The following is an 11,836-nucleotide window of genomic DNA, read 5'->3' as shown; positions in this document are numbered from 1 at the left end:
AAATGGGGTTTTAATGGTGGGCAAGTGTTTGGAGAAGAGAAAATGAACTCTCACTGTTAATAGGGGAGAATCACTTGTAATATGAACTTTGTGGTTTCTATGTTCTGCACACTCAAGGGAGGGAGCAGGGTTTGGATTTTCAGACCCACTCAACACTGATCTAACTCTGTTCCCATTAAAGTCAATGTAAGATTTTTTTTTTTTTTACTTCAATGGGAACAAAGTTAGGCCAACACCAAGCACTCGAAAATCCCACCTTGTGCTTTTACGATGTCTGTTAACTAATGGTGGGCAAGGATATGGTAATTATTTTTATTAGGGATCCCCTTCTGATCTATAATACTTCACATGAATTATCCCATTGTTACTGATGATCTTTTATACTACCCAGGCTTATGCATTATACCTAATATTTCATCAGTAAATTACTGTTGGATCTGGTGACGTTAATCATTGTTAATAACATGCACAAACAAATTTAGTCCTCTTTAATGTTTGTAAATTCTTAACAAACCGATTCTTATATTCTGCTGCTATGTTATTTATAAATATTCACCCAGATAGTTTAGATAAACAATTGTTCACTTAAGAGTTTTTCCACAAACTATTCAATTTAACTATTTGTTATTCGTGATAGGTCACCTAAATGACATGGTATTGTGTCTGCTCCCTGACTGGTTGACAAACATTTTAAACAGGAGAACAAATAATATTCTTGTTCACATATGAATACTCTTGTCTGCATGCAAATATTATAATACTATTCATAATAAGGGCAATCAATCCCCAAACACGGGCGTGAAGAAAAATACCATCATACAAATGTTTGCACATTGTGAACAACAAGGGGCACTGTACAACTGCGCATAATTCAAAGTGTTTGTGACACCTGTTTTGCAGTATTTGGTCAGCATTAAAAATGAAACCTGCAGGGAAAACTGGAGAAGGTGGATTGATGCATTATACTTCACTATACTAACTTTACTAGGGGTGCTTCCTCTTTTATTTCCTAGTCAATGAGATACACTTATACAGCCAAACGTGTTAAGTGTGACTCCCACTGCCTCTTAGTAATGCTGCATGTACAATAGGCACTTAGGTTGGCACTTACCCCTGGCGTGAATTATTAAGGACAATTACTTGGTTGTTAGTGTGAGTTTAGAATCTCCAGAGGATTTGCTCTGAGCCCAGAATAAGCTGTATCTAAAATGGAAGAGGGTATTTAAGGTATTAGTTTTTATTTTACATATATCAGTGCTCTCTGCTGGAATATAACTGATACACTAATGAATAACTCATAGAAACTTGTAGTGATGGAGCTGAGGATACTAATTTTGAATGCTGCTGATGCCACCAATATACAGTTGGCAACTGTCTATGGTGCATGTTTGTGGCCATGGATCATTACATACTGTGGGAAGTCTGCTCTTGCCTTAGCCATGCTTAAAGGAGAATTCCTCTGATGATAAGGAAATAATTGAGCAACAGGTCACAATGTCTGACCTGGAGGATTTAGGGGGAGACGTTCAAATGCGACAGTGCAAGAAAGAGATCCAAAATCATATTGGGGAAGAAACTCTTCATATCAGCTCTATACAGTCTCAGAAAGAAGTTCATGCTCTTCTGCTTTTCCATTCTCTGTTGCTCATGTATAAGATTTTATATAACATTCTGCATTGCTCACATAAAGACTTTGTATAGCAATGGGACCAACTGTCAACATAAACATCCAGATTCAGTTTCCAAACCCATCCAAGTTTGGATCAAATAATCAATTGTGCTAAAAATTTTGAAACTTTCATGAGTCATGAAAATTTCCCCAAACGCCCAGTAGCTAGGTGAATCCTCACAAATAAAATTTATGGCCAGAGCTGGTGTGATAGTGGGGGGGGGGAGAAAACAGCACCCAAAAACCCACTGAAGAATATTTTCGCAAACTAGAAGTGCTGATGGGTATTGTAAGGATAAAGTCATTAATGGTTGTGAGATGCTTAGTATTAAATTGAGGGGGACAGATACAGAATTAGAACTGATTATTTGTTATTCCCCTGTTTCAAGGTTCCAGTCATCCACTTAGGGAGCAGAAACAATCCTATGCACCTTAAGTGACCAACCCCAACTAACAACTATTGAACAGCAAATAATCTCACCAACGTCCCAAAAGCAATACATTTTCTTCCAAATTATTTAGCAAATAGTTATGAACAATTAATACATTTAAAAGAAAATTAGGATGAGTGCACACACAATTTAGTAACCAAAATAAAAAGACCAAGTTTGTAACAAATCTGCTTCATGACAAATAGTGAGAGCAACGTTATGCATGAGCATAAAACAACGAGGAGTCCTTGTGGCACCTTAGAGACGAAACACATTTATTTGGGTTAAACATGAGGCCGCTAGTCACAGTACGCAGAACCTGGTGTTTTGGGACCATATTGTGTCACTGGTTTTCATTCAGAACTAAGATGGTACAATATTGTCATTCATTTCCAAAAATAGTCACAGATTATTTTTTCTCTATTCAACCAGCTGTACCCAGGATCTTGCTTCTTTTAACTGCAATGCAGGGTGTTGCAGGAGCACTAGCTGTAGGCTTGAAGGAGGGCTCCTCACAAGTTAAAAATGGTCTTGCTTCTGGGAATGATGCCCCAGCAGCACAGTGGTTTGGCGTGTCCTTGGGTACATGGATATTTTTGTGCTGGCTCATCTCTAGCTCTCACATGAAAAACATTCTTCTCTGACATTGTGAGTTTCTTACACTGTCAATTGAATCTGTCAATATAGAGTACGTATAAACACAAAGGCCATATATTTTTCTGTTTTAAAGGGTCTTCTTTAGCTCCCCACTTCCAAAGGAAAATTCTTTCCTAATAAATCATTGTATTAAAATGAATGGTTTTGTTGATTAATGATGTTCCCCACCAATCTATACACATCTATAACTGGAGTGTTTAATGCAGTGGTTCTCAAACTGGGGGTCGGGACCCCTCAGGGGGTCGCGAGGTTATTACATGGGTGGTCGCAAGCTGTCAGCCTCCACCCCAAACCCCGCTTTACCTCCAGCATGTATAATGGTGTTAAATATATTTTAAAGTGTTTTTAATTTATAAGGGGGGTCGCACTCAGAGGCTTGCTATGTGAAAGGGGTCACCAGTACAGAAGTTTGAGAACCCCTGATTTAATGTGTATGTTCAAAGTATTACTTGCAACTGGGATATGTATATTTCCTAGACCATTAAAATATGTACAATGATGGTAAATTATATTTATTTTACAGCACAGTGTTCCTGTTTAGGAGATTTCTTTTCTTTTTTTTTTTTTTTTTGCTATTATTTCAGCTACTGTTAGTACTAAAGCCCAGATACAGCAAGTTCAAACAGCTTCTTTCATTTCTGTAATTATTTACACTTTGGTTCTGAATCTCTCCGTTATGGCTGCTAAATCCATCATAGCTAGGCCATTCTGTACACTATTACAGTAAAAAAACCTTGTTTTTATTGGATAGCCTTCTACTGGCACTCGTCGTCTCCTGCCCTCTTGACCAAAATATGAACATATATGCTAATCCAGCATGCTGATTATCTAAGTGCTTTGCTGGATCATGGCCGAAATGTAGATGTTTACTTGTAGAAAAATTCTGACTCATATTTTGACACCAGAAATCTTTTCTTAGATTTTTTTTTTAAATGGGCTCCTTTATTTATATACAAAAATTGTTTCCCTCCATTATCCCAACATTCCCTGGCTCCAATTCAATTTAACCATAAAGTTAAACGTGCTAAAATGCTTTGCTGACTAGGTACCCCTGAGATGAGCTACCTGGGACGGTGAGGGGCCTTCAGGGCCAACCAATCCCCACCACTACCACCACCAAACTACTTTTTAACAATGCTAGTACAGTATTGTACATTTTGGTATTTGGGAAGCAGATTTCATACAAATCCAGTCTCAATTTTTTTCTTCTATGTGGGTTTGTTTTGTTTTTAAGTTAAAACTGGGAAACCCAATAAAAATTAATTAGACACAGTGCTCCCAAACTATTAGAAAGCCATATAATGTGGACTGAAATCTTATTATTAGCTTGATCGCCATTATCTGCCAAATATTTTTGAAGGAAGCTGTTTGCTTTTACATGTAAATTAGTGGGCTAAGATATACTTTTTTAAAAGAATTAGGAATATGCAGTTTAGTCCCCCATTCAGCAAAACACCTAAACCTGTGCTCAATGTTAAGCATGTTTCTAAGTGCTTTGCTGAATCAAGACCTTAGAGAGGGTTATTCTGCTAATCAATTATTGGTAGAGAAAGGAAGAGCCAACATATTTATATGGCTTCTATCAATCTAATGCAGCATTTTATACTATAAATAAGAAGACTAGAGGCCAAAAAGTGGGTCTACATGATGCAGCAGTGCGCACTAGAAGGGTATGATTTCTAAAGCACACCTATACATTGTGCACTAACAGGTCCATGTAGACCCTGCCGATGCACACTAAAAGTGCATGATAACAGAGTACACTACTATTTGTGCCGGCAGGGTCCACATGGGCCAGTTCGCATGCAACATGTTGGTGAGCTTTAGAATTCACACCCCTCTAGTGTGCATTGCGGAGTGCTGTGTACGCAAGCCCTCAGTGGAGTAACTGCTGAACTGAAATGGGAAGATTGTTGCCTACCTACTCCTAGAAGATACTGTCAGAGTAGATTGTGGAAGACCAGTTCCATTAAGCCACCCTGACGGTGCTGAATGAGAAACGAATGATCTTGCTACACTATGTGCTGAGACCAATTTTGTGGAAAATAAAAATTTGCCTCTGAGAATTTTCCATTTTTAACAAAGGGTGGGGAATGTTCAGATGTTCATACAGTTCTACCATCTGGAAACCACAGCAACAGCACATTGATTGCCACTCAGAGGCTAAATGGCACATCTGTTGAGCTAGTGTTTCATAAAAGGTGAAAAACTGCTGCTATGCCTACTTAAGTCTGCTGAGCTGGCATCAGATAACAGGGTCTGCTTTTGATTTTGTGGGTTTTTCTGGCCTGAGGCTTCCATCAAAATCTAAACCAGCTCTAGCTCTGCCTTGTAATTAAAGTTTATTCAATAGCACACTGGGCCTCCGCTAGGCTTTGAAATTCATACTTCATTAAGATGAATGGCTAAAGTTTACATATATGTTAGTGCTACCATGACAGTCCACTTGGGAGCAGAGTGGGTATATATGCACTCGTTTACATGGTGAAAGCAATCTTGGACACCAGAATGACTAAGGAAGTTCATTTTTGAATAATAATGAACATTTAGATCTGGAGGAAAGGTGGTAACCTGGAGAAAGACCCAAAAGCTGACATTTTCAAAGGATTCTAAGCAAGTTAGGTGTCCAACTCCCATGAAATTTCAAGTTAGGTGCCGAACTTACTAGTTTAGGCTCCTCTGAAAATCCTGGTGTAAATTCTCTAGAGATAAGGTTTTGAGATAATGAAGAATAAATAAAAAATGTTCTTCTCCTGGATACTAGTACTATGATTTGAAGCCATATTATCAAATTGGGTCTCTGGTTTTGGGTGCCCAGTTTCTCACACCCTGACCTTGACTTTCAGAGCTACCAAGTAACCGCAGTTCCCATTGACTTCAAATGGAGTTGGCCTCTAAGACGCAGGTCCTAACTATCCTGCACTAAGGCCTGTTTTTATATCAGAAATAACTCATGCCAGTTTTCATATCCTTGGTAACTTACACTCCTTCTATACATTAGTAATCATCACCAAGGAATTGATTCTTTAGTCCCAGTGTTGCCAAAATGCACAATTTTAGCACCAGTTTTGAGATATTTGCTATGTTTCTTAAAGCTCCAGCTCCTAGAGGCATGTGATTAGGGTGACAATCTCAGTTTTCATTTAAAAAACCTTCTAGTCCTTATGGTTCCAGAGAAAAGCTTGAAAACATGACCCAAGTACTTAGAGACTCAAAACCCAGAAGGCAAATTACAAGAAACCAAAATTTATTATAAAAAAAACCCCTCATGATTTTTAAGCTGATCGCATGATCTTCTGGGGGCCTGATTCGTGTTTTGTAAATGCTTGGGGTTGCAATACTCTAGTCCTATAATTACTGTAGCAAAATTCCTACTAAAAATAAATGGAAGATTAGCCTGTTTCTCAGGGAATTTGCAAATCAACAGTTTAAAATTAAGTTGCCTCATTTAAAACCTTAAAGAGCTTTTCTCTTACTCTGTTAATTCAAACTTTGGCAGTTCCAATTTTTTCCTCATTGTCTACATTCCATTTAATGTTCTTCTTATTAATGCATCAAAGATTTCTTGCCTTTAGTGGAGTTGCTCTACGGTAGAATATGTCAGTTTTTAAGGAATGAATTAATACTTTAAGTACCAAATGGAAATGGACCCATCTTTTGCGCTACCAAGTATGCAAAAATACTTTAGTCACAGCTAGAAGTTCAGTTCTATAATGAAATCAGTAACATTGACCCTTTCTGAGAATGCAAGGAAGATTATCTAGAATATCACTGGGGTTTCTTCCCTCAGTTAATCCTTTTCTCCTTGAAATGGGTTTAGATATTAGATAAAGTTCAGCCCCTTATTCAGGAGGATATTGGAATATCCCAAATTTCATTTTATAGTGTGGCCCCTCTTGATTCTTTAATACCACCTAACCATTCAATCTTCACTAATTATCAGATCATTTGAAGAAAATTTCCCCCTCAGCCTTCCCAGATGCTCTTTTAACAATATCCATGGAATTGTAATCAGTGTACATACTTAGGAGGTTTACAGACATTTACTTTAAAACCCATCTAATTTTGCTTGATGATTAAACTACAACAACATGGCAATATTCTGTGCTCGTACTGGGCCAGGTCACCTCTGCTTAGTTTTTCACTATTTTGTCAAAAAACATCAATAGGGAAAACAAATCACAATTTAACTAATATCCCTGCAATTCATTAATATCAAATATTTACAAGCCTTCCAATCCTTGTCGGATAATTTGCTGGCGACCCCGGCTATAATCGATTATAAAGGTTTTTTAAAAATGTAGGCATACTTTGAATATCCTGCTTCCAGAAAATAAGGAGTTAAAATTAAAACTACTAAGATGTTTTCTTGATGTTCTAAGATTTCATAAGCTGTCCTTGGAAAGGAACTGAAAAGCTTAGTCTTTAGTCTCTGATCCAAAGTCCCTTTCACCTTCTTGCTTCAGACTGGTACAGAGCATGCTAATGGGACCTGGTTTATGCAAGAACCCCTCAACCGTATAGGTAAAAAAATCTGGAAAAGCAGGTAAAATATTCCATAGAAAGTTAAAGTAATGTAAGAGCTACAACAATAGTCACACTGGCATTTCAAGAGATAGTAAAAATATAGGGGAAAAGTTTAGCAAGACAATTACTCTTAAGGAATGATAGATTAACAGGGTAGTATAATTGCTTCTTTCAAAAGGCACCTAAAGAGTCACACTCCCTACTCCCATAGGTTTTCTGTGGGAGTTGGATGTCTAACTCCTTTAGGCACCTTTGTAAATTTCAACCAAAATGTTCAGGGTACCTTAACTCACCTAACAGACTCAGGACAATAACACCAGCACCAGCAACCTTCTTGCAGGAATGTTCCTACCCAAAATAAACCAAACCAAACTTTAGCTTCCTAATTTCCAACCGAGATGTTTACAACGTAGCCCAGGGGAAACAGACCGTACTGAGGAATTTTAAGTGACATAATCTAGGTTTTCCTGTCAGAAGGAGCTTTCCAGTTTGCCATGAATTCAGAACATCTGATTCTTTTCTTTGGCTCTTTTTCATTAGGTGGCATTCACGCTGGTGTTTGCTTTGCTGGTTTGGGGAGTATCCATCACAGGGTCATCACCGTGGTGTCTATACTAGTGCTCCCACTCTGTACCTAGTCATCCAGAGGTCCATATTATGTGCTAGCTTCCTCACAGCTAGCACAACTGAAATAAAAATAAATAATAGTTACAGTCAGTAGCTAGTGCATTATGTTTTCAAAGAGTGGCAGGGCAAAAGTTGGAATTAGAGATGGTCCTGATCTAACCCCCCGGATCTGAGCACAGTTTGGGTTCAAATTGGAGAGAGAGGCAGCTGTTCACATTGATCCTTACTGTAGATGAATTGGTTTACCCCTCTACATGTGGCCAGCTCTGCCAAGTAGTTCCTCAGATGTTTAGTTCCCTTATCAATGTTCTGGGGGTGAGAGGAGGGGGGAGAAGATGTCTGTGGCCATATGAGAAATGGCCTAGTTACCCAAATTGCTACACTTCCATGATGATTATAAGTGTTTTCCGCGGCAGATCACCCAGCTCTTTCCTACTCATGGCCCCTGCTCTCAACTGGGCACCGAACAGTCCTCTATCTAACCTGTCTGGAAGCAAATGTGAAGCACAAAGGAGACTGCATGATGGAGTTGAACTTCTATGTCAGCAAGAGATGAGGGGCCTGTCTGCCCCAACCCAGCTTGGAACAAGGATGCATTCTTTGGCTAGATTGGTTCTTGGAGCATCTTTGGCCCAATCACAGAGAGCGAGGAAAGGAAAGAAAGGGGGAAAAATGAGGGAGGCAGGGAATGGAAAAGAAGGATGAGAGTGTGGGAAAGTAGAAAGGGAGAGAGACAGCAATAGAGGAGAAGGAGCCTGATTCAAAGCCCATTGCAGTCAATGGGAGCCCTTCCAGTGACTTCAGTAAGCTTTGGATCAGGCCCAGATAAAGAAGGGAGTTCTAGGGTATAACTATATTGCAGCGTTAGCAGAACTCATGTTGGCAGATGCTGGGTTTGCTAACCTAGGACTTGAGCATCTACACTACTGACATACCCAGAGAGTCAGAGTTTAAGGCCAGAAGGGACCACCCGATCATCTAGTCTAACCTCCTGTCTATCACAGGCTACCATCAGCACACAGCACCTGCACACTAAATGGAACAACTGAAATTAAACCAAAGTATTACAGCTCACAGCAGACTAGACCATTATGTGCCACAGACCGAGAACAGGAGGGACCCAGGTGCACCAGAGCCTCACAATGGCAGGGAAATGATTAAATGACATATACCCAGTTAATTCTGCCACATGCTGTAGAGGAAGGTGAACAATCCCCAAGGTCAGTGCCAATGTGACCTGGGAAAAATTCCTTCCTGACCCCCACATGTGGTGATCAGTTAGACCCCGAGCATGGGAGCAAGAACCAGCCAACCAAGCACCTGAGAGAGAGGATACTTGATGCCACCTCAGAGCCCAGGCTTTCCCCATCCAATGTTCAGTCTCCAGCTGTGGCCCCCAGGAGGCTTCAGAAAAAGGAGATTAAAAACTCACACCAAGAATACATTGTGTGTGGGGGGAATCCCTTCCTGACCCCTGCAGGTGGCCAGCTGAAACCTGAAGCATGAGCTTAGGAACATAAGAAAAACCAGAAGTGAGCCCCCCCAGCTGTTGAGCACCCTATCATCACAAGCAGGCCCAATATACAATTGCATTTAACAATTTATCCAGAAGGGAGGGGTGAAAGGACATCTAACAGAGACAGGAGTGGGTTAACCAGAGGGAAGAGCGAGGGGATAAGAAACAAATGTATACTACCTGGACTTCGGATCTGATCCAGAATGGCAATTCCTATTAAACCTCAAATCTGAGAGCCTTGACTCTCAAATTAATGGGTGTGGCAGGTGCTCAGCACCTCTCGGGATTTCACCCCAAGGGTATGTCTACACTGCAGCTGGGCGGTGTGATTCCCAGCGAGGGTAGGCAGACAAAATAGCAGTGTGAACATTGCACTAGCCTGAGCTGCCACATCCACATGGCTATTTCTAAGACACTAGCTCGAACAGAGCTAGCACAAGTCTGTCTGCTCACTCTGGGCATCATCCTGCCAGCCCCAGGGTGGACACATCATAAAAGAGAAAATGCCAACAGGAAAAATAAGTCAGAGAATAAAAGACCCAAATTAAAGAAATAAATTTTGCGGAGATAAAAAAAGAGAATGGATTTAGAGAGTAAAAACTTTGAAGTCTCAAAGACGTATTAAAGAAACAGTTTGAGGAGAAACTGGTGTTGAAAAAGATTTAGAAAAAGGGAAGGGAAAGAAAGAAAGAAAAGAAAAGAAAAAATTAAAAAGAAAAGAAACCAGATCCTCAGCTGATATGAATTAGTGGAGTTCCATTGAAGACAATGGAGAGGTGCTAATTTACACCAGTCCTGGATTTGGCCCAAGGGGGCGAAGGAAAACCACCAGCCCCCTTGCCCTACTCAAAAAAATCCCCCCACAACCCACCAAGAAATAAAGAGTTTAATTTTTAAAATTGGTATTTATGATTGTTTAAATGAATGTGACTTTCACCTGAATAAGGCCCTAATGAGCAAAACAAAAGCACATAGACACCCACACTTTGGGCACATATAATATACATCGCCATTGTCTTAGACAACTGATATCAGACACACCCAGGGATGGGCCAGACAATTCATTCTATATCAGATGTCCATTTCAAATATTGCTAGTCTACTTTGCCCAGGGTAATGGGCACATTTCAAGCCTCAACATTCACAAAAAGTATAAAATCAGCGCTGCCCTGGAGAATTAGGGATAACAAACATACCTATAATTGCCTCCCCTTGTCAGCATCTTGACTTCCTGAGAGAAAAAGATCTGTCTTAATTATTCAGCTAGTAAAATCCTGTCCTTCAAGCAATGTCAGCTAGTCCTTCCTGCCACTTGATTCCAGTCTGAGTTCAGTCCATTGTTCAAGGATTTCCTCTCTCTTTGGTGGTGTGCAATACCCTCCTGACTGTAGATACCTGACCCCTCTAATTCCCCTAAAAGTCACCCAATAGGACTGCACTGCATCACTAATAAATGACTGAATGCTATCATGTACATATAGTTACACTCTCATTCTTTGCCTCTTTGTCCTTCCTGGTATCAGTAATAACCACCAGGTTTGGCTCCTCACAGCCTATTATAGAATCCAGCCCTCCGTATTTTGCTACTGAAGCCTTAGCACTAAAACAGATTAATGTAACCCCTTTTCCAGATACCTCAGCCCACACGGTGTGACCACCACACTGGGATATCAGCATCTGTTAGGGCAGTCAGCTCTCAAGTGCTCCTTACTGTTTATTGTAAGATTAGCCTTTGGCCAGAGACAAGCCAACAATCATGCCAACGCACTGAAGTGGTTCATGAGTGAAAATCCAGCCTGGACAGTGCTTTGATGGAAGACCACCAACGAACACTTAGGGGCTGTTGGAAGTGGTGCTAGTAATTCAGTAGGTGGTCATTTACCCTCTGAGTCAGTAATGAACCAATGCCCTAGGATGGTGTTAAGGGACACCGCTGCAGTAGGTGGCATCTTTCAGATGAGCCATAAAACTAAGGTCCTGACCACTTGTGGTCATAGATCTGAAGGCATTTCTTCAAGAATAGGGTTGTTAACTCTGGTGTCCTGACCAAATTCTAACTTGAATAACTACATTCTGCCTATTTAGCTTTTCCCCTGTACTTTCAATTGCACAATGTTCTTCACATTAGGTTCTAAACAGTTGTTTAGCTTTGCAGTACGCCATTAAACAATTGCCACGTTTCACCCGAGAAGTGACTGCTTTTCAGTAGTGGGTCTAGTGATCTCTGTGTATAGTTTGTAAAGTGCTTTGGGATTCTTTGAATTGAAAAACTCTATGTACATTGTATGGTATCCAATGATTATTAATGGTAACATTTTTCTTCCTTTCTTTCTATAAAACAGTAAAATGGGCCAGGTTCTCCAAAGGTGTAAACTAGCAGACCTATGGTGAGCATCTGGCTTCATGTAA

The sequence above is a fragment of the Terrapene carolina genome, unplaced genomic scaffold (assembly GCF_002925995.2).
Source record: "Terrapene carolina triunguis isolate 2854851 unplaced genomic scaffold, T_m_triunguis-2.0 Scaffold789, whole genome shotgun sequence".
Taxonomy (NCBI): domain Eukaryota; kingdom Metazoa; phylum Chordata; order Testudines; family Emydidae; genus Terrapene; species Terrapene triunguis.
The sequence above is the reverse complement of the archived record's forward strand: the minus strand, read 5'-3'. Positions refer to the sequence as shown.